Here is a 23,849-nt window from a genome sequence, read left to right on the forward strand (position 1 = left end):
CCTTTCTTATTTACAGATAGCACTAAACCATGGATTAAGTTTTCAACTATAGCAAGAGAATCTGCTGCATTAACAGTCATTGTTTACTCAGGTGGGCAAATCAAAATTTTACACAATATAAGTCATGTGTGAATCATAAAATTATATTCTAAATATTTCTTAGAAGTCTAAAGTAACAACTGATTATTTTATTAAAACGTTCATACATGTACAGATTGGCTCTGTTTTTTTGTTTAATGTACTGGTTCTGTTACAGCAGCAGTCTGTAACTTTTGTCTATCCTTCACCATCTCTGTTTAAAAGATTTCACTTTTTAAAGTTTTTTTGTTGTTGTTGTTTTTTGTTCTGATTAAATGAAAGTGGACATGTCATAAAGTAAATCTGTCATGGTCGAGGCACCTGCCACCAGAGCCATCCCCCGAGTATTAGTGTCATTCGGACTGCATTTCCCATAATCCCACATACCGGGACTGATTGCACTGCCACCTGCTTCCAATCACCCACTGCCTATATAAACTGCACTTGGACTTGACTTCAGTGTGAAGTCTTGATTTGCCACTAGGCATGGGCCGGTTACCGGTACACTAACATTTTCTGTGATACAGTTTTCAAGGTGAACTGTGTTTTCACAAAATGAATTAAATCATGTAATTGAATTCATGTTTACATTTCTATTACATATTTTTGAAAGAATATTATCATTTAAAGGCTTTATTTTTACCTGGCACAAATGTTGTATGTTGCTTAAAAATAAAATGTATTGTGTCCAGTTGAAAAGTTTATGTTTTTATATTCAGACATTTGAAAACAACACATTTTAGTGTTAAAATGGCAATACAGCAAAACCGTTGTATTTTTTTCTTACGGTTATCATACTGCAAGAATCTCATACCGGCCCATGCCTATTTGCCACTGCTGTAAGTCTGAGCATTAGTCTATCTGTGATTACCCGGTTTGTTACATTTGATCTGTTTATCTATTATTACGATTGCTTGCTTGTGAAGGTAAGGAGGTGCTGACCCAGTGGTGGTTTTAAAGGCCAGAAGCAGAGCCTTAAATTTGATGCAAGCTGCTATAGGAAGCCAGTGTAACTTGACAAAGAGAGGAGTGACGTGCGCCCTCTTTGGCTCATCGAAGACCACTCTTGCCGCTGCATTCTGAATCATCTGTAGGGGTTTGGTCGTGCAGGCTGGAAGCCCCGCCAGTAACGCATTGCAATAGTCCAGCCTGGACAGGACAAGAGCTTGGACCAGGACCTGAGTAGCGTGCTCATTTAGGAAAGGTCTAATTTTCCTAATATTGTAGAGGATAAATCTACAAGAGCAAGCGGTGCTGGCAACATGCTCCGTGAAGCTAAGCCGATCATCAATGACCACTCCCAGGTTTTTGGCCGTCCTGGAAGGTGTGATGGTCGAGGAACCTAGCTGAATGGAAAGGTTGTGCTGAATCTTTGGTTCAGATAATATGACAAGCAGTTCTGTCTTCGCAAGGTTAAGCTGGAGATGGTGATCTTTCATCCAGAGTGAGATGAGATGTGCCTCAGGCATGCTGACATGCGGGCAGAAACCGTGGGATCATCAGGGTGGAACGACAGTTGGAGTTGAGTGTCATCTGCATAGCTGTGATAAGAAAAGCCATGTTTTCGAATGACAGATTCCAGGGATGTCATGTATATCGAAAAGAGCAGGGGTCCAAGCACAGAGCCTTGAGGAACCCCGGTATCAAGACGTTGGGGTTCGGAGACGTCACCTCTCCAGGATACCTTAAATGACCTACCTGAGAGGTACGACTTGAACCATAGAAGCGCTGTGTCAGAGACACCCATAGACATTAGGGTCGACAGGAGGAAAGGTGTCCTTTAAAATGCAAATGAGCTGATGAGACGCAAACACTGATCACACTGATCGTGGTTTGTTGAAATTGAAACTCAATTGTGTGGCAATTCTTTTCTCTTTCTCTCTCTAAATGGCAGGGCCGTGATTGGATAGGGCAGATTAAGGGCTGTATTATTATAATAAGATCCCCTTATGACATCATAAGGAGAGCCACATTTCAATGACCTAATTTTTCACGTTCTTGCTGAGAATGTTTTATCAAAACTAAGTTACTGGGTTGATCTTTTTCATTTTTTTTTAGGTTGATAGAAGCACTGGGGACCCAATTATAGCACTAAAACATGGAAAGTCAGATTTTCATGATATATGACCCCTTTAACACAGGGTATCCCCTGCTTAAGCTTTACTTTTTGATGTGCATTCCGCTTTACTTTTGACACATTTTTATTATTTTTGAAAGATGTAACTTCTCGTCTGAACCGCTGGTGTTGTATGAAGTGCTTGGACACGTAGCACAGATGCACTTTAGGCACCTCGAGTTAAAGTCCCAGCTTTTGCTGTCCCTATCCACTCTCTCCATCCTATATTGTGTCTGTCAGAAGTCGAAAGAAATGTCATTAGTTCATTATAGTGATGTGAAAGAGAGACACAGATTTTTTGTCTTGCTTAAAACAGATTTTTGTTTATGTTTGACTGAAAAAGTTACTGAGTGCAGCTTTAAGTAAACTTTTTTTTTTTTGCAGACATTGCACTTTTTTTGCATTGCGTATTTTTTATAGCACAGTGAAGTGTGTATTTTTTACTTTGTATCTGCTCTACTCTTGTTCCAGTTATCTTTACATATGCCTGGAAACAGATACTTTATAGAGAAACAGATATACGTTATATATTTGGAGGATCCTTTGTATTTATGCTACTAATCTGTCTATGCATGTTCCCTGGAGGTAAGAGTCTATATTATTTGTTTTCATGAGTTATTATAGCTGTGTTGTGTTATGCTGAGCTGCTTTGAAATGTTTTCCCATGTTCCCTCTTTTACAAAGTCCTTTTTAAATACAAGTATCATAAAATGCCTTCTTAGTACTTTTGAAACTAGACTACTTTTGCTGATTTTCAGGGGAAACGTTAGCTGCTGTTTGTCTTTCATTCTCACATAGCATAATGGAACTGACACAAGATACATAAATATAAATTCACCACTTTACTTGACTGCTATCAAGATCAAGAGACAGAAAAATAAAATGCTATTGAAGAGAAACTACAGTATTAGGGTTCTTGACAACGCAAGCAACCTTGTGACATTATTTGGGACTATTTAATGATATTAACAAATAGTATATACAAACATTTTAACCAATAAGACACATCATTAAATAGATAAAATAGACATTAAATAGATAAACAAAAACTTTCAGTGAGCTGTAGCTTTCTGTGTGGTTGATAACCACTGGCTAAACCACCAGCAGAACAAACAAACTGATCTCTCTACTATTCCTTTGATTTCAAAGAGGGAGGGATACTTTTATGACTCAAGTATGGAGCCCAGGGTTAATGTTTTAGTACATATGCAGTGTGAAATGCTGTTCTAATATGTTATGGCAAATTGTCACATGCATGAAAACTAGATCAGTCTTCCTGAAAAAAAAAATCATGAACATAAATACTGTGCAAACGTTTTGGAAGTGGTGAATTGAAGTGTAAGAATAGATAGTAGTCACACCAAAAGTTGGTTTGATTTAGATTTTTCTCACTTTGCATTTTGTTAATTGTAAAACTTTTGCTTAGTATCGCCATCGCAAATATTGACATTAAAAACTTTGTTTTATGTTATAAACAGCAAATGCAATGTAAATATGTGTTTTTATTTTTTATTAAAACATAAACATTCCGAATTGAATAAGCATGTTTTCAGTTTTCTTGACATATAGTTTAATGTCATTTTTTGTTTGTTTGATTTCTAAACAGATATCTGTGGAACAACAAGAAGTGGATTTAAGTTGTTTTCTTTACTTCCATTGGCATTTGTGCAGACTTTATTTCTGGTTGATTTATTTAAAGTTCCTAGTCCGGGTAAGTGACACCCCGAAGCATCTTTTTATTAAAATTGCTGCTAATCTTATATTTGATGATCTCTTTAATGAGGTCCACTTCCTAGTTTAGTTCGCATTAAATGCTGTTTTTATTATTGCATTTTATTTATTTGTTATGATCTATGCTATTTTTCATCTTTGTTAGTGGTAATGGTTGTTCCTGTAAGGACCAACTCTTTGGTCAAATAAGTCCAGTGATGTCTTCTGTTGCACATTTAAATCTTTGCCATTTTTCATTTTATTTATTCAAATAATGTATTACATTTAATTTATCCGATTTATTCAGTATAAAACAAACTCAAATTTGTTTTTAATCAATTTGTGTGCATAGATGTCACAGACACAAATAATGGCAGTTGCATTCAAATTCAAAGGCAGGATTACTTAAAAAAGTGACAGCTTCCTACTACTTGCTCTTAACAAAATTATCTACAACACTTAATGTATCTTACAATTGTACCTCATATGAGCTAAATTTGCCTTTTGTAGACAGTTGTGGGTCGTATGTGGAAAACGACAGATGAGAATGGAGTTTTCTCACACTTGGGCCTTATCATACACCCGGCGCAATGCACGATGCAAGTGTCTTTTGCTAGTTTCAAGCCGGCAAAATGATAATTTTCACGTTTTGCGCCACGCTGTTTAAATAGCAAATGCATCTGTGGCCAGTTTTGCGCCCATACTTAGCTGGCGACTGACACATTCATGTGGGCGGAGCTTAGTCAAAAAACTGTTTTAAAAAATATATCGCCTGGCAGTGAACTTTAAAGGAATAGTCTACTGTTTTGCCATATTAAACTATGTTATTACCTCAACCTAGACGAATTAATACATACCTATCTTTTTCCAATGCGTGCACTGTACAGCGTGTTGTGAATGTGTTAGCATTTAGCCTAGCCCCATTCATTCCTATGGTACCAAAAAAAAAAACAATGACTTCAATGAAGTACTAACTAATTCAACAAAACAGAAAATAAAAATTATCATAAAAGTACATTAAAACTATAAAGGTTGCTTAAAAATACACACAGCATTCACATTAGACTCAAAAGTCAACTTATCTCTATTTAAAGGTATTTATATTGGTTGACAACCTCAATAGCGTGATCGTTAATAACCACAGGAGAGATGACTATATTCTACCTAAAATCTATAATCATTTATTTTGTTTTAAATAAATTACTGTGCAAAACGGACAAATTGCACAAATCAATCAAATCTACCAGTACAGAACCCCGATCAAGATGCTCATTATTTAGGAGGGAAACAATCACAGAGTCATCTGCAAACTTAATAATAAGAGGTGAACACATCCTTGTGGTGACATCCCAGCTAGCAAAAATTGCGCGGGCCGAAATCGGAACGATTAATGCTGGAACACTCGGCCGATCCTCGGCATGAATCTAGGTCCGATTGCTCTGCGAGCGCTCGGTTTTCACGCGCCCCGAGGACACGGCCGAGCACTCAGTTTTAACGCGGCCCGATTGCGGAACCCCGAGTGAGAGGACGTAAGCTCCCCTCCAATCCTGTTCCTTATTTGGGCTTGTTTAATTTATTGATTGGTTAATACTAAAATTGCTAAGCAACCATTATGCAACATTAACTGAAAATAAAACACACAAGGAAGAACAAGGATTTCACGTTTAATGCATTTTTTATTCACTTGAACACACATTCTTTCTCTCTCGTACACACAAACAGGTTTCCATGTTTTGTGGGGACATTCCATAGACGTAATGCATTTTATACCATACAAACTGTATATTTTATTCCCCTTACCTACCCCATTCCCTAAACCCAAGCATCACAGAAACCCTTCTCCTACTTCACATTTACAAGAAACATCATTTTGTTTGATTTATAAGCTTGTTTCCTCATGGGGACACAAGGTCACAAAAATACTGGTATTCCTATCTTTGTGGGGACACAACGTGATAATTACCAGGTGCACACACACACACAATCAGTTCAAATACGAATTTTCCAAAAATCAACATTTTTAAATTTAAAACATTTTAATTCATTGTCTGTCTATTGTCTGGATTCGGCCACCATCCCTGTCATATGCTAGCACCGACCACCTGGTGATGAGGAGCTCTATCTCCTTTTCTGTGTTATCTTTGGTCAGGGCATTCCGGCGGACTGCATCTGAAAAAAAAACAAAGATAGAAGAGGTCAGCATGACCATGTGATGTTACTCATAAAACCACCAAAACTTATTTTGGATGCAGGGCTCTACGCTTACATTTCTTTTTAGTTTAGGAGCACATTCAAAAATTTAGGAGCACATTCTGATCAATGACAAAATAACCTTCCCATTATAAGGAGATTTTTGACTATAAAATTTTAACCGTATTAAATTTCAAATTCATAAATTGAGTTAGAATAATAAGAGGCGATCAGGAAGAATAAGTTACCAATCAAATGAAATCAGTAGCAACACAATTCATCTTTGCACTGCAGAGGTGGCATATAACAGAAATGTGGGATTTAGTTATATTTACAGACTGTTTAATGAGGCTCAGAAGTAGCATTAATGCATTTCAATTTATGATAATGTTATGATGTTAATGTTTTAAATAGAGTTTGAGTATAGAAATACAATTATGATCAGTCTTGAAGAAAAAAAAATGACTAACTTTTAAGACTAGTCTTAAAGGTTTATGCAACCAGCCACTGATCGAGTCAGTCGTAGAGCCCTGGGATGTCACTACAGTGCCGTTTCCAGCACTGACACTCACCCAAAACCACACTTTTCAAAGTGAGCCCTTTGAATGCAGGCGTTCAGTTGACCCCACTTCAATTGATGAGTCTCACCACGAAGAGTTCATTGTTTTTTTCAGGACCCACCCCACGGTGTCTTTAAGAGTCTTGCCAGCACTGACACTCACCCAAAACCACACTTTTCAAAGTGAGCCCTTTGAATGCAGGCGTTCAGTTGACCCCACTTCAATTGATGAGTCTCACCACGAAGAGTTCATTGTTTTTTTCAGGACCCACCCCACGGTGTCTTTAAGAGTCTTGTCTCCGACCATTGCAGGAAACACAGTCTGAAACAAAAAGACATGTACCTTATTAGTTATTTAAGGAATATAGCATGAGTGAAAATGAGGACTGACTTTTAGGAATGATCTGATTAAACCATAATTTACCTCACCAAATTCTTCTTCTCATCTGGATTATTTAATGTCTCCTACAAACATTGTAGCTCCTCAATAGTTGAAAGTGGGAGCCCAAAATGTGTTGGGTCTGGGGTGAAGTCTGCAACTGCTGCTCTCTAATAAAATCGAGCTGGATGAGGATCTCCTTAGCAATAGGCTTTAAGCTCCTTGTTTCCTGTCTGCCATTACTGGACAAACTGATAAATCCAGGTGTGTCTGATTATTGTTGTTGTGACTACTAAGCTCAGGCACACCTGGATTAATCAGTTTGTCCAATAATGGCAGACAGGAAACAAGGAGCTGGCTGAAGTTCAGGAAGTAGTGCAGCTGGGCATAAAGCCTATTGCTGTAGAACACAAGAAAAAGCAGGCATAGCAGATTACTAGCAAAACATTGTACGTAGATATGTCAGAGTAAACCGAGAGAGATCACTTTGTATAATTCCTACCTGTAGGCACAGCCTCCTGAGAAGACCTGTGTTGTGTGTCATATACTTGTGTGCCATGTAAGGGTGGGGTGTGCTAAAAGAAAAGAAAAATATGTTTTAATCTCATCACATATACCAAATAGGAATAGGCAAAAAAAAGTGAAATTTTTTTTTTTAAATGTGGTCAATTCAATATCAATTCTCATCGTTTTTCTGTATTTATTTTCATTACATTATATCTGAAAAGCATTCCGGTTGAAGGAACTGTCAATGTCCCGATTGGGCCAGTGCTGCATGATCATAAAAGTTTACATTTTGCACGCATTTTTAAGCCTTGTCAATTTAAGCATTCAAGCGAAAGAGAACTTGCATGCGCTATGTGAGAAGAGCACACACTGGAAGCGCTTACAGCTGCGCGACAGCGTGCAAATTACGAAATTAATTCTAGTTCTCTACTTGCAAATTCACAAATTTTTTTAAAATGTTGGCCTTTGCGAGTAAACAGACGGTTATGAGAAGAAGTAGAAAAGGAATGCATTCATTGCCTATCATAATTTGATCCGTGCATTAGTCTTAAAGTGGTAGTAACCTTCACCTGTCTGTGTTTTTAAATGTTAATCAAACTACAAAAGAGGAAGTCACTCCCTGCTTTTCACTGAATAACGATTTGTAACTTTGTGCAGATTAAATAAAGGTTAATCCTAATTAGTGAAGATATGCCGTGTTATTTTACATTTGATTACTTTTTTCAATTTCTGTATCTGAAAAATACTGTTAGACCTACCTGAAATGCACAGATTTCTTCATTTGTATCTTTGTTCTATTGTACTTATATTGCATTGCTTGCATTTAATTTTTATTAACAACTATTAACTTGTCTTTAATCTATGAAATTTATATTAGTAGTTTTAGCTGTAGTATCAAAAATAGAATTGATAATTGTTAATTTTCACTGGTATTTAAAATATTGGGTGTCATAACCTTATTACAAGAATAAATGGGTAAAAACTACAAAAACTATTTCATTCATTTATTACTTTTTTGTGGTGGGGCCAGTGAAAATGTAATCATTGAATCGAAAATCGCAATCCAATCAATTTGAGATCTAATGTATCTGAATCGATTTGAGACATCTGAAACAATACCCAGCCCTAATACCAAAGTGATTTTTTTCTCTCCATGGGCTATCTCGCCCTTCTTACTTGAAATCCAGTTTGGCCTGATGTCTGACTTCTGCCAGCTGCTGCATGGGTTGGGGTGTCTGTAGGTGTAGCACTCAGGCTGTTGGTAATGGAGATTGAGACCACGATGGTGGACTAAGCGCTGTGATGTTCGCTGAAAGGGGAGAAGCCCGTGGACCTACAGAATTTCTACCTGTGGGCACAGCCCCCTCACAAGACCTGTTTTGTGTGCCATGTATGGGTGGTGTGCTAAAAGAAAAGTTGTTTTAATTAGGGCTGGGTATTGGCAAGGGCCTCCCGATACGATACGTGTCACGATACATGGGTCATGATAAGATACGTATCACAATACAATCAAAAATGTAAAAAATAGAGCTGAACACCTGCAGCTCTTTGAAAGATGCAGGTGTTTTTAAATTTTCTGCCATTTTCTCACTCCCTCTAACTTCTGAGACATTGGCCGAATGGCCGTATATGGCAGACAACTGGACAGTGACAACTATAGCAGCGGCGAGGAGGTCGTTTGACGCACACAGAGGGATTTGATGTTTTTTTTTTAAATATCGACAGTAGAAATCGAAATATCGATACACTATCGATACAGCTAACTATCATGGTAGTTAGCTGTATCGATTTTTTTGCACAGCCATAGTTTTAATCTCATCACACATATCAGTCATCAGTCAGATCATCGTCAACAAGCTTACTGCCGTTCTTAATACCTTGCAGCAAATTAGACAACGATTTAACTGCTTTGTGTCTCAGATTAGATTTAAAATAATGCATTTGATCAGCCATTCTTACCTAAGAGCAGTGTTTATTTTAGAACAGCAAAAGCAAGATTACCTGAGGAAAAAAGAAAAAAAGATTTGCATTGTACAAAACCATACATAATGTCTTATTATACTAAACCATTACAATTTCCCTTTTTTAGTCCAAGCCCAACCCAATAACCATTATGACATTACCCAACTACCAGCATAACTGCACAGTGCATAAATTAGGGTCCATCAAGACATGTTTAAGTTTACATACAAATCTATAATTGTGACATTCCATACACTGGTATATATTAATCCGCGAATCACATGCGAGCCGAACCGTGGTTCGGATCAACTGCGATTTGTCACAGCACTACCAGCTAACATTTTGTTCCACTTAATTTTCTTCCAAAGAACACTATGCTTGTAAATATTAATCACGTAAATTGCATTTAATAAAAATTGCGTCCCATTATTTAACATCCCAGCTAGTCAATGCTAGCTTCGTTCGCGCCATAAAAGTTGGAGCCACTTTCATATTATCCAAAATTTGCACTACTTTTCTCAGACATAATAAATAATTTGATGTTGTCCTAATTAATAATTCTTAAATGAATTATGAATTCTTTATGTTTGTTTCATCTGGAAAAAAGTACATGAACATGTCAAAGGAACATGAACGAATCAATAATAACCAACATGTAATCAGCAACAGTTCGAAATGGAGTTAATATATGATGTGACGGGAACTCGATTGAAACTATGCTTAGCGTGAATGTTGATGCTTTTTAAGGAAACTGAACACAAGACTTACCTCAAGTTTAACGTATGGCGTAGGATCGAAAAGGGAATGGATGATTCAGTCAGGCGTTGAGTTTTATCTCACCCGTTGTACAGACGTTACTCCAGTGATGAGCTAAGCGTGCTGACGCTTTCTGCAGTTACCGTTGAAATCGGCTTCATACTGGCAAAAGGGTCGGAGCCGAGCACCCAGTTTAAAACAGCCGCCAACGTACGGGATTCATCTTAAAATGAATTTTTTGTATTTATCAGCTTACCCCGAGGCCATCCAAGATGTATGTGATTTTGTTTCTTCAGTACAACACAAATGTAGAAACTCCAACCGTTTCAGTCTGTATGCATGTGAATAGTAACAAAATCTCAGACAGTAAAAACATGCACAGACAAATCCAAATTAAACCCTGCCGCTCGTGACGACACATTGATATCCTAAGAAACGAAACGATCGGTTTGTGCGAGAAGCCGAACAGTATTTATATAATTTTTTTTTACCTCTAATACAGTACTATGCGTAGTCAAATGAGCCCGTGCACAGCACCTTCTTCTTTAGAGTTTTAATGGCGGGTTGCGAAGCAACTTCATAGGTGCATACCGCCACCTACGGTTTCGGGTGTCCCTGTATAGCCCTCAAGCCGTGCATCCGATACAGTAGATGGCAGTATGCAACTATGACGTTGCTTCGCAACCCGCCATTAAAACTCAAAAGAAGAAGAAGGCGCCGTATTAGAGGTATAAATTATATAATACAGTTCGGTTTCTCACAGAAACCGATCGTTTCGTGTCTTAGGACATCAACGAGCAGCAGGGTTTAATTTGGATTTGTCTGACCATGTTTTGTTTTTTACTGTCTTTTGTTATGGACAGACTAAAACGGTTGGAGTTAAAAATCTACATTTGTGTTAAAGAAAGTCGCCTACATTGAATGGCATCCATTAAAACCATCCTTGATTTAACATAAGCCGAGTCATTTCCAAAAGTGGTCCAGATCATACAGCCAGAGCTGGGTTACCAGTTACGGTGAACATGAATCGGCCCAGTGCTTACAGCCAGAACAAAAATGAATGTGCCAGAGCGAGCTGCGGGGCACAATCGGCTCGGTTAACACACGCCGATGCCGAGTCTGAGCCGCAGCTGCCGCAGGGCAGCCGAGCTCGGGCCGATTATACATGCTAGCTGGGATAGTAGAGGAAAAAAGGACTCAGGTAAAGTCCCATGTACATTCACACGGTGAGACCTATCAGTTTAAATATTCACCAGCCAACATATCAGCTCAAAATCAATATTATGAACCATTTTCCGCTAAGATATGAGGCTGGATACAACTGACCTTCTCTAATCCACGCCTGAAAACAGCCACAGGCCAATTGTGGTTTAGCAACTAGGCACGGGGGTCTGAAAAACTTTCGAGCAAGGGAAACATACCGAAGCGTTGTGAATATGGATTGTGTAAATCTGATACCCGGTATCCTAAGAGTTTGGACGGGGTGACGGATTTTTCCCTTCCCGAAACTTAAACCCCAAGTGGAGAAATGTCGGACATGGATCAAGCAGTCTGAATTAACTAAATAGGGCTAATAAACTTCATATTCCTAATAAAAATGGTAATAATAAAATTGTGTGAGCTTAGCTTTAGGACAACCCCCTCAACCACCACCCCCCACAACCTGAACACCATCCCCCTTGAATTTTTATTTTTTACAATTCCACCACTTTGTATGTGTACAGCAAAATTAAACCATTATCATTTAACAAATTACACATATATAAGAGCCCTTTTTGCAGTGTATGTTCAATTTAAAAGTTTGACATTATATTGATTCTAAATATTACTCTATTTAAATCAATCCACATTCATGATTTGGATGCTGTCACATCTCTGTGTAATTGCACCACAAAAAGAACTTAAAATTAATAGAGTTCTTATGCATTAGATAAATTATAAAATGATAAATGTAATACCTAAATATTTTAAATAATATTTTAATAGTAGATGTCAGGCAATGAATACAGAAGATCCCAGTGCAGTAAACAGAAAAATTTATTTAAATAATAATGGGTGCAAAATGACAATAGCACGTCTGGGCAAAAGCCACACCAAGGCAGACGGCTGGGAGCGGGGAGCACACACAGGCACTGAGGCGAAGTACCACACACGTTCGGGCTCCGGCCAGACAACGAACGGTGGGAGAGAGTATATATGGCTGATCACTTCACGCAGGGAAAGCTTCGTCAGCCCAGCTGCAGGCACACGAGCCCGGTGGTAGAGAGGAATCCTGCAACGGGCAGAGAGAGAGAGAGAGGCGGTCAGTGTCTTCAGCAGAGTCCGTGCTGGACAGCGCACAGGGGCTGTCCGAGTCTTATGCAGAATTACGCGCCGAAGCGCACTGCGGCTGGACAGCACAAGATGGAGACAGGCGCTCGGAGAATCCACAGACGGAGTGTTCACAGTGGCTAGATGGGAGACACGCCACTCAGGAGAGACTGACAGCAGGCGGGGAATCTGAAGGGGTAAAGTCAGCAGAGAGCACAGAGAGTAATCCAAAAACAAAAGAGACAGATACTAAGGCACGACAGGACAGGACTAGAACTAGACAAGCTAGCTGGCAGGAACATACAAACGAACTTGCAAGGAGCAAACAAACACACAGGGATTAAATACTAAACCGATTGGGCATCAAATGAGTATCAGGTGAGGGACGCAGGTGAAGGAAATGACACTGATGAGACCCGTGACAGAGCCGCGCACGTGTGAAACTGTCAACACAAAAACATGAACAGAGAAACAAAAAATACAGCGGTCACAGAAACCAAAGTCACGACAGGACCCCCCCCACGACCGCCCCCAGGCGGTCCATGGGAGGACTCACCCCGTCTCCGACGGAAGTCCACAATCAGGTCAGGGTCCAAGATGTCCCGGGCCGGTACCCAGCACCTCTCCTCTGGACCATAGCCCTCCCAATCCACTAAATATTGAAAACCCCTGCCTCGCCGAAGCACATCTAACAGGGATTTGACAGTAAAAACTGGGGCACCGTCCAGAAGCTGCGGGGTGGGAGGGGTGGGGGCAGAAGGGACAGGGTTAAGGGGAGAAAAAAAAACAGGCTTCAGTTTAGACACATGAAAAACTGGATGAACCCGACCGAGAGCAGGAGGCAATCTGAGCTTAACCGTCACCGGGTTAATAACCTTTTCAATACTGTAAGGCCCAAGGAATCGAGGTGCCAGCTTACGAGATGGCCCTCGGAGAGACAGATCCTTGGAAGAAAGCCATACCTTCTGCCCACAGGTAAAACGGGGCGCGGGTCTACGGTGACGATCAGCCGCGGCTTTGGTCCGTCTGGAGGTCCTAAGTAATGTATCTCTAGCCCTCCTCCAGGTGCGTCTGCAACGTCGAACAAAGGCTAGCGCAGACGGGACCACCCCATCGAGTTCCTGAGCTGGGAAGAGAGGGGGCTGAAACCCCATGGAAGCCTCAAACGGAGACATCTTATGGGATGAAACAGGAAGAGAGTTATGTGCATATTCTACCCAGGGTAACTGTTGGCACCAGGAGCTCGGATATTGAGATGTCAGACAGCGGAGCGCACGACCAAGATCCTGATTAGCCCATTCGCATTGCCCGTTGGTCTGTGGGTGATAACCTGAAGACAAGCTGGCTGTGGAGCCGATCTGTCTACAGAACTCCTGCCAAAAACGGGAAATAAACTAAGGACCCCTATCAGAAACCACGTCAGAAGGCAGACTATGTAAGCGAAAGACGTGCTCTATCATAATCTGAGCCGTTTCCTTGGCAGAGGGAAGCTTGGGCAGGGGAACAAAATGCGCTGCTTTAGAGAAGCGATCCACAATGGTCAAAATTACAGTGTTACCTCTAGAACTAGGTAAATTGGTAACAAAATCAATGGCTATGTGAGACCAAGGCCGGGAAGGGACAGACAAGGGCTTAAGCAGACCAACTGGGGCTTGATGAGAAGCCTTATTGCGGGCACAAACCTGACAGGCTAACACAAACTGTCTGACATCGGAGCCCATAGAGGGCCACCAAAATCGCTGACGGACGGCAGCCAGCGATCTCCGAACTCCAGGATGACAAACTAACTTGGACTCGTGACCCCACCGGATGACCTCGGAACGGAGCGGTACCGGGACCCAAAGTCGACCCGCTGGGCACCCCTCTGGCACTTCCTCCTCCCGTCCGGCCTCCCTCACTCGTTGTTCGATGCCCCAGCGCAGAGCCCCCACCACCCGCCCCTCCGGGAGGATGGTTTCGTCTCTGTCAGCACTGGAAACCTCGAACAACCGAGAGAGGGCATCAGGTTTTGTGTTTTTAGAGCCAGGCCGGTACGAGAGGATGAAATTAAATCTGTCAAAGAAGAGCGCCCAACGAGCCTGACGTGATGTTAACCTCCTGGCTGAACGGATATATTCTAAATTCTTGTGATCCGTCCAGACCAGGAAGGGTTCCGAGGTCCCCTCCAACCAGTGACGCCACTCACCCAAAGCCAATCTGACGGCCAGCAGCTCCCGATTCCCTATGTCATAGTTTCGCTCTGCTGGGTTAAGCCGGTGTGAGAAGAAAGCGCAAGGATGCACCTTGCCATCCTTAGGTAATCGCTGAGATAGAACGGCACCAACCCCGACATCTGAAGCATCCACCTCAACAATGAACTGGGAGGTAGGATCTGGAATAGAAAGAACAGGAGCAGTGATAAACCGGGACTTTAAATTATCAAAGGCTTCCTGAGCCTCCCTACCCCAGACAAACCTCTCCTTGGTGGAGGTGAGAGCCGTAAGGGGTTGAGCAATCCGACCAAAGTTTCTAATGAATCGCTGGTAAAAATTGGCGAACCCTAAGAAACGCAGTAATGCCTTACGAGAGTCGGGGACAGGCCACTTAGCCACCGTTCTGACCTTCTCTGGATCGGGACGTATCTCACCCTCGGCTATCACGAAACCCAGAAACGAAACCGACCTCTTATGAAACTCGCACTTCTCCGCCTTCACATATAACTTGTTCTCAAGCAATCGGCGTAAGACTCGGCGGACATGCTGAGTGTGTTCCTGCATGGAGGGAGAAAAGATGAGAATATCATCAATGTACACAAAGACAAACTTGTTAATCATGTCCCTCAGCACATCATTAACCAGAGTCTGGAAGACAGAGGGAGCGTTACAAAGCCCGAAAGGGAGAACGCAGTACTCAAAGTGTCCAGTAGGGGTATTAAAGGCTGTCTTCCACTCATCGCCCTCTCTTATGCGCAATAAATGATAGGCGTTGCGCAAATCTAGTTTAGTGAAGAACCGCGCTCCCTGCAAAAGCTCAAAAGCAGAAGACATTAAAGGAAGGGGGTACCTATTCTTAACAGTAATGTCGTTCAAACCCCTATAATCAATACAGGGACGTAGGGAGCCGTCCTTCTTTTTAACAAAGAAAAACCCCGCCCCTGCGGGAGAGGTGGAGGGACGGATGAGACCAGCACGAAGGGCATCATTAATATAACGGTCCATGGCCTCTCTCTCAGGACCAGACAAAGAATAAAGTCTACCTTTAGGCGGAGAAGTGTCTGGGAGAAGTTCAATAGAACAATCGTATGACCGGTGGGGAGGAAGGGAGGCGGCCCGGGCTTTACTGAACACCTGACCGATATCTGCATATTCCGCCGGGACCCCGGTCAAATCAACCGCCGAAACCTGAGGGAGAGAAGAAACAGAACCCGAAGCAGCAGAACCCAGACAAGACACATGACACGACTGAGACCAAGCTAAAATGACATTGAGTTGCCAGTCAACGTGGGGATTGTGTTGTGCCAACCATGCATGCCCTAAAACAATGGGTGCAAGCGAGGCATGAAGGATGTACAACACAATCTCCTCACGATGATTGCCAGAAATAAAAAGACTTACAGAAGGAGTGCAGTGCGTGATCTGTGCCATCTGCTGACCTTTAATGGACCAGACATCAAGGGGAACCTTTAAAGGAACAGCAGGAATGCCGCACTGACGAGCCAAATCCCCACTGATAAAATTGCCCTCAGCACCCGAGTCGAGCAGCACGGTGGTGGAATGATCGAGGCCAGCAAAGGATAGGGTGACAGGAAGCTGAGTGCATGAAGTCGGGGGGGATTTCCTTGAAGTAGCGCCCACCAGGACTCCCCGGTTCACCGATGGGCGGTCCCCTTTTACCGGACAGGATTTGGCGAAGTGTCCCAGTTTGCCACAGTACAGACACAGACAGTTCTGGAGGCGACGCTCTCTCTCTCTCTGCGAAAGTCGCATTCTACCCAACTGCATGGGGTCAGTCTCCGAAGTTAAAGGAACACTGCTCTGACTGGACTGAGAGACTTCACTCTGATGTACACGATGGCGCAGTGTGCGGCGATGATCGCGAAACTGCATCCGAGCCTCCACCCTCAATGCTAACTCAATGATGCCGTCAAGGGTATGGGGCAAATCCTGGGTAGCGATCTCGTCCTGAATGTTGTCGCAGAGACCCTCAAGGAATTGTGCCCGGAGTGCCGCCTCGTTCCAGCTGCAGGCTGTGGCCAAGGTCTTAAACTGGATGGAAAAATCAGTGACGGAGCTGGCTCCCTGCGTAAGGCGGGCCAGCCGGGCAGCGGCGGCATCTCCGCGAGCTGAACGGTCAAAGAGCTTCACCATCTCCTCACGAAACTCCTCAAAAGAATGGCAGCAAGGGTCCTGGGCGTCCCAAACAGCGGTGCCCCATTGGCGTGCTCTCCCGACCAACAGGGTGATAACATAGGCGATACGAGTGCGCTCAGTCGCATAGCGACGAGGCTGGAGCGCAAACACCAGAGAACACTGGGACAGGAACGCCCGACAGGAGGCGGGGTCACCGTCGTACGGAGGAGGGTTGGCGGCATGGGGCTCTGAATCTCGGGAATGATGAGTCCTGTCCAGACGAGACGAAAGCTCATTAAAGCGAGCGGACAAATCCTCCATCTCCCGGGCTGTAGTTGTGAGCTGATCGGTGTGTCTACCCAGCCAAGCTCCTTGCTGAGCGATCGCTGAACGAACGGAATCTGCATCTGCGGGATCCATGTTGGCAAGTTCGTTCTGTCAGGCAATGAATACAGAAGATCCCAGTGCAGTAAACAGAAAAATTTATTTAAATAATAATGGGTGCAAAATGACAATAGCACGTCTGGGCAAAAGCCACACCAAGGCAGACGGCTGGGAGCGGGGAGCACACACAGGCACTGAGGCGAAGTACCACACACGTTCGGGCTCCGGCCAGACAACGAACGGTGGGAGAGAGTATATATGGCTGATCACTTCACGCAGGGAAAGCTTCGTCAGCCCAGCTGCAGGCACACGAGCCCGGTGGTAGAGAGGAATCCTGCAACGGGCAGAGAGAGAGAGAGAGGCGGTCAGTGTCTTCAGCAGAGTCCGTGCTGGACAGCGCACAGGGGCTGTCCGAGTCTTATGCAGAATTACGCGCCGAAGCGCACTGCGGCTGGACAGCACAAGATGGAGACAGGCGCTCGGAGAATCCACAGACGGAGTGTTCACAGTGGCTAGATGGGAGACACGCCACTCAGGAGAGACTGACAGCAGGCGGGGAATCTGAAGGGGTAAAGTCAGCAGAGAGCACAGAGAGTAATCCAAAAACAAAAGAGACAGATACTAAGGCACGACAGGACAGGACTAGAACTAGACAAGCTAGCTGGCAGGAACATACAAACGAACTTGCAAGGAGCAAACAAACACACAGGGATTAAATACTAAACCGATTGGGCATCAAATGAGTATCAGGTGAGGGACGCAGGTGAAGGAAATGACACTGATGAGACCCGTGACAGAGCCGCGCACGTGTGAAACTGTCAACACAAAAACATGAACAGAGAAACAAAAAATACAGCGGTCACAGAAACCAAAGTCACGACAGTAGATCAGTAATTTATTTGTATTATCATTAAAATGGTTTATATTTATAACATAACTTTTTAAAAAATCCACATCCACCATATATGTTTTGTAAAAAAAAGTAATCATAGTTTGTTTATTGTTTTACAGATTATATGGATTTGACCTGTGTTTTATTTCTGGCAGTTTTGTTTATCCTGGTAATCTTTGAACTCAGTGATCATGGTACAGTATCTATCATTTAACATTTTTGGTGCATGACATTTCATCTCAACTCATGCACATTCACATTACCAGTAAGGCAGATTATATTCATAATATAAACAATACAGACAAATAATTTATGTGGTATGGTGGTATAGAGGAACTATGCTACAGTATAAAATGGGTATTAGTAAAAAAATACAGTATAGTAGGTTGTTGTCTTATTGGCATGGAAAGCAACATGCACAAACAGGGTAACACTTTAAGTCTTTAATAGATAACTCAGGAACATGACAGAGGTGTGGGGTTAATCAGTAAATAGGGAAACAGATGAGGGAGTAATTAAGGTAAACCACAGTAGTAATAGACTTAAATGAGAAATGAAAATGAAACTCAACAATACTCTGATTCCTGTATTTTATCTTTTATTCTATTGCATGATAACATTTATTGGCATGCTTTCATATTGGCAAAGTCACTGATATTTGAGTAGCCTACACAAACATGCAACATACTAAACATGGATCATAATGCATTGAAATTTGTTGAGAGATATAAATGTTATGCTTTTTATACAAAAAGTGCATCTCCCTTGTTCACTTCACTACACATTTTGCCCTCCATGTATTGCATCAATGGGCCAAAGTGTTCAATGCAGTGTCTTTGTATGTCTAAGCATGTCATGGTCTTGTTAAGCAGAGATAACATTTTTCTGGATTCATCTAGGATTTCAGATTGTCAGATCTAAAAATGTTACACTCAAGATTAATCTGTTTAAATGATGCTTCTGGTTTTCAAGGTGGTTTTCAAGTCACAGTCTGTGCTCAGTGTAATACATTTGTCTGCTTTTTATCATTTGGTATTTGATTGTTTGATTTGTGTTATAGTTCGTCTGCACAATGCAACTGTGTTCATTTTGGGAGCTGTTGGTATTATTTCATTGAACTCTGTTACACTGGCAGCAGAGCTGATTCTAAAAAGACGTAAGTGAACATCATTAACATCATTCAGTGACAATAATTATAAACATTCCAGTACAATTTTACATTATTAAAATGCTACTTATATGCATTATCCTTTTATTTTAAGATATGCGTGTCATAAAATTTATTTTATTGCTATTATTGATGTTTAATTCAATCAAATTAATGTTTTTAGGAAATGGTGAGCGTGCAATTGGAGATCTCAGAGTCATTGTTTTTCCATCTGAATGTGCTTTTGTCTTATGCTGGCTGTTTTTTTTATCATATGCTTGCTGTAAGTATGTTTTTAAAGATTTGATTTGTTATAACATTTAAAACTATGTCTTATTGTAAGTTACTTTTATTTTAGGTTTCTTTGGATTTTAGGAAGAAACAAAGTCTAACAAAGACCACTAGTTTGTCACTTATTTGGATACACTCTTTTTGTAAAATTACAGATATATTAAAAGCTGATCTGATGCAAACATATATAGTCAAGTGAAAAAGATGAAGTAGTAATAATAGAGCAATTTTTTTGTCTGTTTTTTATGTTTTCAATTGGTTTTCCTGTTCTAAATATAATTTTCTTCCTCTTTCTGTCCTTATTACATAGGCTGTGCAACTTTTAAGTAAGTTAAAAATTTGTAATTGTAATCCTCTAATACATTTAATATATTTCTAATACCTCAGTTTTATGGGATAAAAATCTCTGTACATTGATAATAATATAAAATATTTTGTCCAATGTAGATCTGTACACAATCAAAGGACGCAAAGACATCGAATACCAGAGGTATCATATTTATTTTCCAAGATGTATCACATGATCAGTAAAAGGAATTTATTGGATATGGGCTGCATTTCCTGAATGTAAATAAAATTCTTGGCCGAAGCTGTACAAAATGAAACACTCAGCCGAAAGCCGAATACCGAACAATTTTTTCCAAATTATTTTGCAAATTTTCTCACCATTGCACAAGTTACATTCAGAATGTATTTTTCCCTATATTTATTTCACATTATTTAACTTTTTTTTTTTTTACATTCCAGCAGTCATTATAGGCCCTTTTACTCTTGGTCACTTCTCTGATCAGATAGCTATAAATAGACTTGTTAAAACTATTCCATTTACTGTACATTCGACCAGATAAATGAGTCTTTCCTAAACGGATATTACCGTAATCCGATCTTCTATTCCCGTGCAAAATGCAAATAACCTATTTATTACTATGCCTTAAGAAACTTGCAACAGCACTTCTATAGCACTGAAAGTTGAGCAGCGGACGTGCCCCTGCGTGTACGATTAAGCATGAGCAGAGCGAGACAGCAGCAAGAATGTTGCATGACAGAGGAAAAAATGGTCTAACAAAAAGCTTTTGTTAATAAAAGTTTTATTTCTCATTTAATATAAGCGTGTTTGTCATTGTAGGACTTTACTGGTTCTAGGAAGTTTTTATTACATACTGCAGATGCTCTCCGTCATTCCTCGTCTCATCTATGACATGAGATTAAGAGATTCCCTACTGATTCCCTACATGAGATTCCCTACTTATATATCCCTACTAAATGTGTACCTCAACCTGCTAAAATACAGCCTTTACTGCAGCCATAGTTGTTTTTAGCAACCTTACGCAAGGAAATTACATACTGTGTCTTTAGGAAATACATGGCATTAAAAAGGTTTTTTAAAAAACCAGCTCTGGACATTTGAGTTATGTTGTAAAAATGTCATCTAACAATGTTGTTTTTTTCTTAATCACAGAACACATCAGAGAGTCATGAAATGGAGCGTTTCTCAGTAGAGTTGTAGACAAATCAAACACACTCAGGTGTATGTATTCTGTGCCAAGTGTGGTGTGCTACAGTATGGCTGCAAATGCCAAGTATATCACTTATGATGATCCCTTAGGAGATTTTTTTTAGAAAACCATTGAGTCTTTTGTTTCACTTGACTTTCTCACTAAGGATGTACTCACATTATGGGTACCATACCCGAGTACGTTTTACACCAAAGTACGGTTCGTTTAGCTAGTGTGACGCTCGTATGTACCAGGGTGTGGTAAGTTTGAGCATACACTGGTACACTTTGCAGAGATGTTCTCTGGCATGGTTTGCTTTGATTCGGGGACGGGCGCATCACATCTTTTAATGACATAAGCATACTCGGGTATGGATCATGAAGTGTGAGCGCAGACCAGTGAGGCAGTGGGAACATGCACTTGGGTCTGGTTAAGTATAATAACGACTTTTAAAGGTCCCTCAATGAAATTTTAAATGAGATTATGCTTTTTCTGTAGTAAATATCAAACTCTGGAATAGTCTCCCTCTCCATGTGAGGTCAGCTCCATCAATTGCCTTATTTAAAAATATTTATTTTCATTAGCTTTTGAATAAGTTGTGTTTGGTATGTTGTATGCAATATCAAATGTTGGTGTTAATGTCATCATTGTTGTAAAGCACTTTAGGGCAATGTCTGTTGAAAATGTGCTATATAAATAAAGTCCTGTAAGCTCATTGGTGGAGCACAGAGTTAGCAGCGCAAAAGGTCATGGGTTTTGAAGGATCCTACCTTAGATCCTCATGTGCAGAATGTTTTTATTATTGTGTTTTTTTAGTGTATTTCTAATCATTTATTTACATAATCATTTTATAATCATTAGTTATCCATATAATTGTTTATTTGATTTTTCAATATTATTTTTATTATTATCCATTTAATTATTATCATTTTTATCATTATATTTTCATTTATTCATTCATTATTATATTTCTATATTTTATTATTCATTAATTCATTCATTGTATTTCTATATTTTATGTCTCATTATAATTTCATGGTTCAGTCTTATAGTTGTCTCATATTTGAAGTTTCAAGAGCTGTTTTGTCTGTGTGTAAACAGAGATAGATTAAGAGAATGTTTATGGAAGCCCAAGGTCTAAGGGATGTTGCAGCTGAGCAATTTTGATATAACCGTGCATGCTGTATTCCTGGGGTAGAACATTGAGACAATTGCAACTGAAACTAGTGTCCATCAATAAAACTCTGTTCTATTTTATAATCTAAACCTTCGTCTCACGCCTCTGTTTATGCTCTCCTCTAGTAACAATTGATCAACCTTTAAACTGACAGATGCCTGTTAAACAAGTAAACTTATATTGTCTGACGTTATCTGGTGTCCGTGGCTGGAGACCAGATCTAACAGTTTGAACCCAGGGAATACACATGCTTATAAAATGTATACCCTGATATGCACTGTAAGTCTCTTTGGATAAAAGCGTCTGCCAAATGCACAAATGTAAATGCTTGCTAGGTTTCTCATATAATGCTACACTGTACAATTTATAGATAAAATATATTGACTTTTTGTTAGTGTGTACAGTTTTATTACATCAGTAACACTATTAAACAAAAATAAAATGTTTCTTTACTCATAACAGGGAGAATTTAACTTAATGGTGTTTTTTAAGTGTACATATAATATATTCATCATTTTAATCTATTTACTGTTTATCCGTTTGCTGTAAGGGATGTGAAAATGCTATTTTAAAAATGATTTGGCATAAGGAACATAATTTATCATACTAGAGCTATTATTAGATGAAATGCTTTATTATTCATATTGGGAATTTTACTTTGTAAAAATACTTTTTACAAATAAAACAATTAAACAAATATTAATATGTTGCTGAAGGGGACTATATATTTCTTAATTTCAACAGATAAACATCTGTTAATAAATTTTTTATATAATTTTATATAATTAGAGTTACGGGAGTTTGCATGTTCTCCCTGTGTCAGTGTGGATTTACCTCAGGTCCGGGTTTCTCCCACAGACCAAAAACATGCAGGTAAGGTGAATTGGAGATGTGAAATTTCACCTACACAAACAACTTGCAGGATAAGCTTGTGTATGGATAAACTTGTGTATGGATTAACCGCTCCTTGCCATAAATATAGCCAGATGCCAGCATAGCATTAAGAATGCATAGATAAATAAATACATTACAGTTAATGTTTCAAGTTTACAGTGGTGTCAGTAGCGGATTCTCATGTCAGTAACTCTTCAGTTCATGGGTCACCTTAACCCATACTGAACATTTCAGTCAGGGGCGCTGCTAAGGATTTTGGGCCCCATGAAAAGAATCTTGACAGGGCCCCCAACACAGCTGAGACTTTTTTCATATTAATTTACATAAAATCATGCACTTTATGGTATTTTGACTACCAATGGGGTGAGAAAACTTTACTTGAATTAAAGGAATAGTCTACTCATTTTCAGTATTAAACTATGTTATTACCTTAACTAAGAAGAGTTGATACATCCCTCTATCATCTTAGTGCGTGCACGTAAGCACTGGGGCGCGCTGCGACACTTCGATAGCATTTAGCTTAGCCCCATTCATTCAATGGTACCACTCAGAGATAAAGTTAGAAGTGACCAAACACATCAACGTTTTTCCTATTTAAGACGAGTAGTTATACGAGCAAGTTTGGTGGTACAAAATAAAACGTAGCGCTTTTCTAAGCGGATTTAAAAGAGGA

The 23,849-nt window shown here is 40.3% G+C and overlaps 1 long non-coding RNA gene and 1 pseudogene across 3 annotated transcripts; one reads left to right on the forward strand and one right to left on the reverse strand.

Moving 5' to 3' along the window:
- LOC135768410 (uncharacterized) overlaps nt 1-22,764 on the forward strand; it is a 48,044-nt pseudogene extending 25,280 nt beyond the window's left edge.
- Nucleotides 6,824-11,909, reverse strand: LOC135734283 (uncharacterized). Of its 3 annotated transcripts, none has more exons than XR_010527241.2 (6): nt 10,514-11,909; nt 10,270-10,419; nt 9,499-9,540; nt 7,535-7,607; nt 7,078-7,432; nt 6,824-6,975 (listed from the first exon to the last, which is right to left on the reverse strand). It is a non-coding gene; the product is annotated as an uncharacterized lncRNA (long non-coding RNA). The 3 variants fall into 3 exon arrangements; XR_010527240.2 differs by adding an exon at nt 8,716-8,943 and having other exon boundaries at nt 10,270-11,909; XR_010527239.2 differs by having other exon boundaries at nt 10,270-10,841.
- Nucleotides 22,765-23,849: the final 1,085 nt, after the last annotated feature.

This window comes from Paramisgurnus dabryanus, chromosome 3 (genome assembly GCF_030506205.2).
Source record: "Paramisgurnus dabryanus chromosome 3, PD_genome_1.1, whole genome shotgun sequence".
NCBI classification, from domain to species: domain Eukaryota; kingdom Metazoa; phylum Chordata; class Actinopteri; order Cypriniformes; family Cobitidae; genus Paramisgurnus; species Paramisgurnus dabryanus.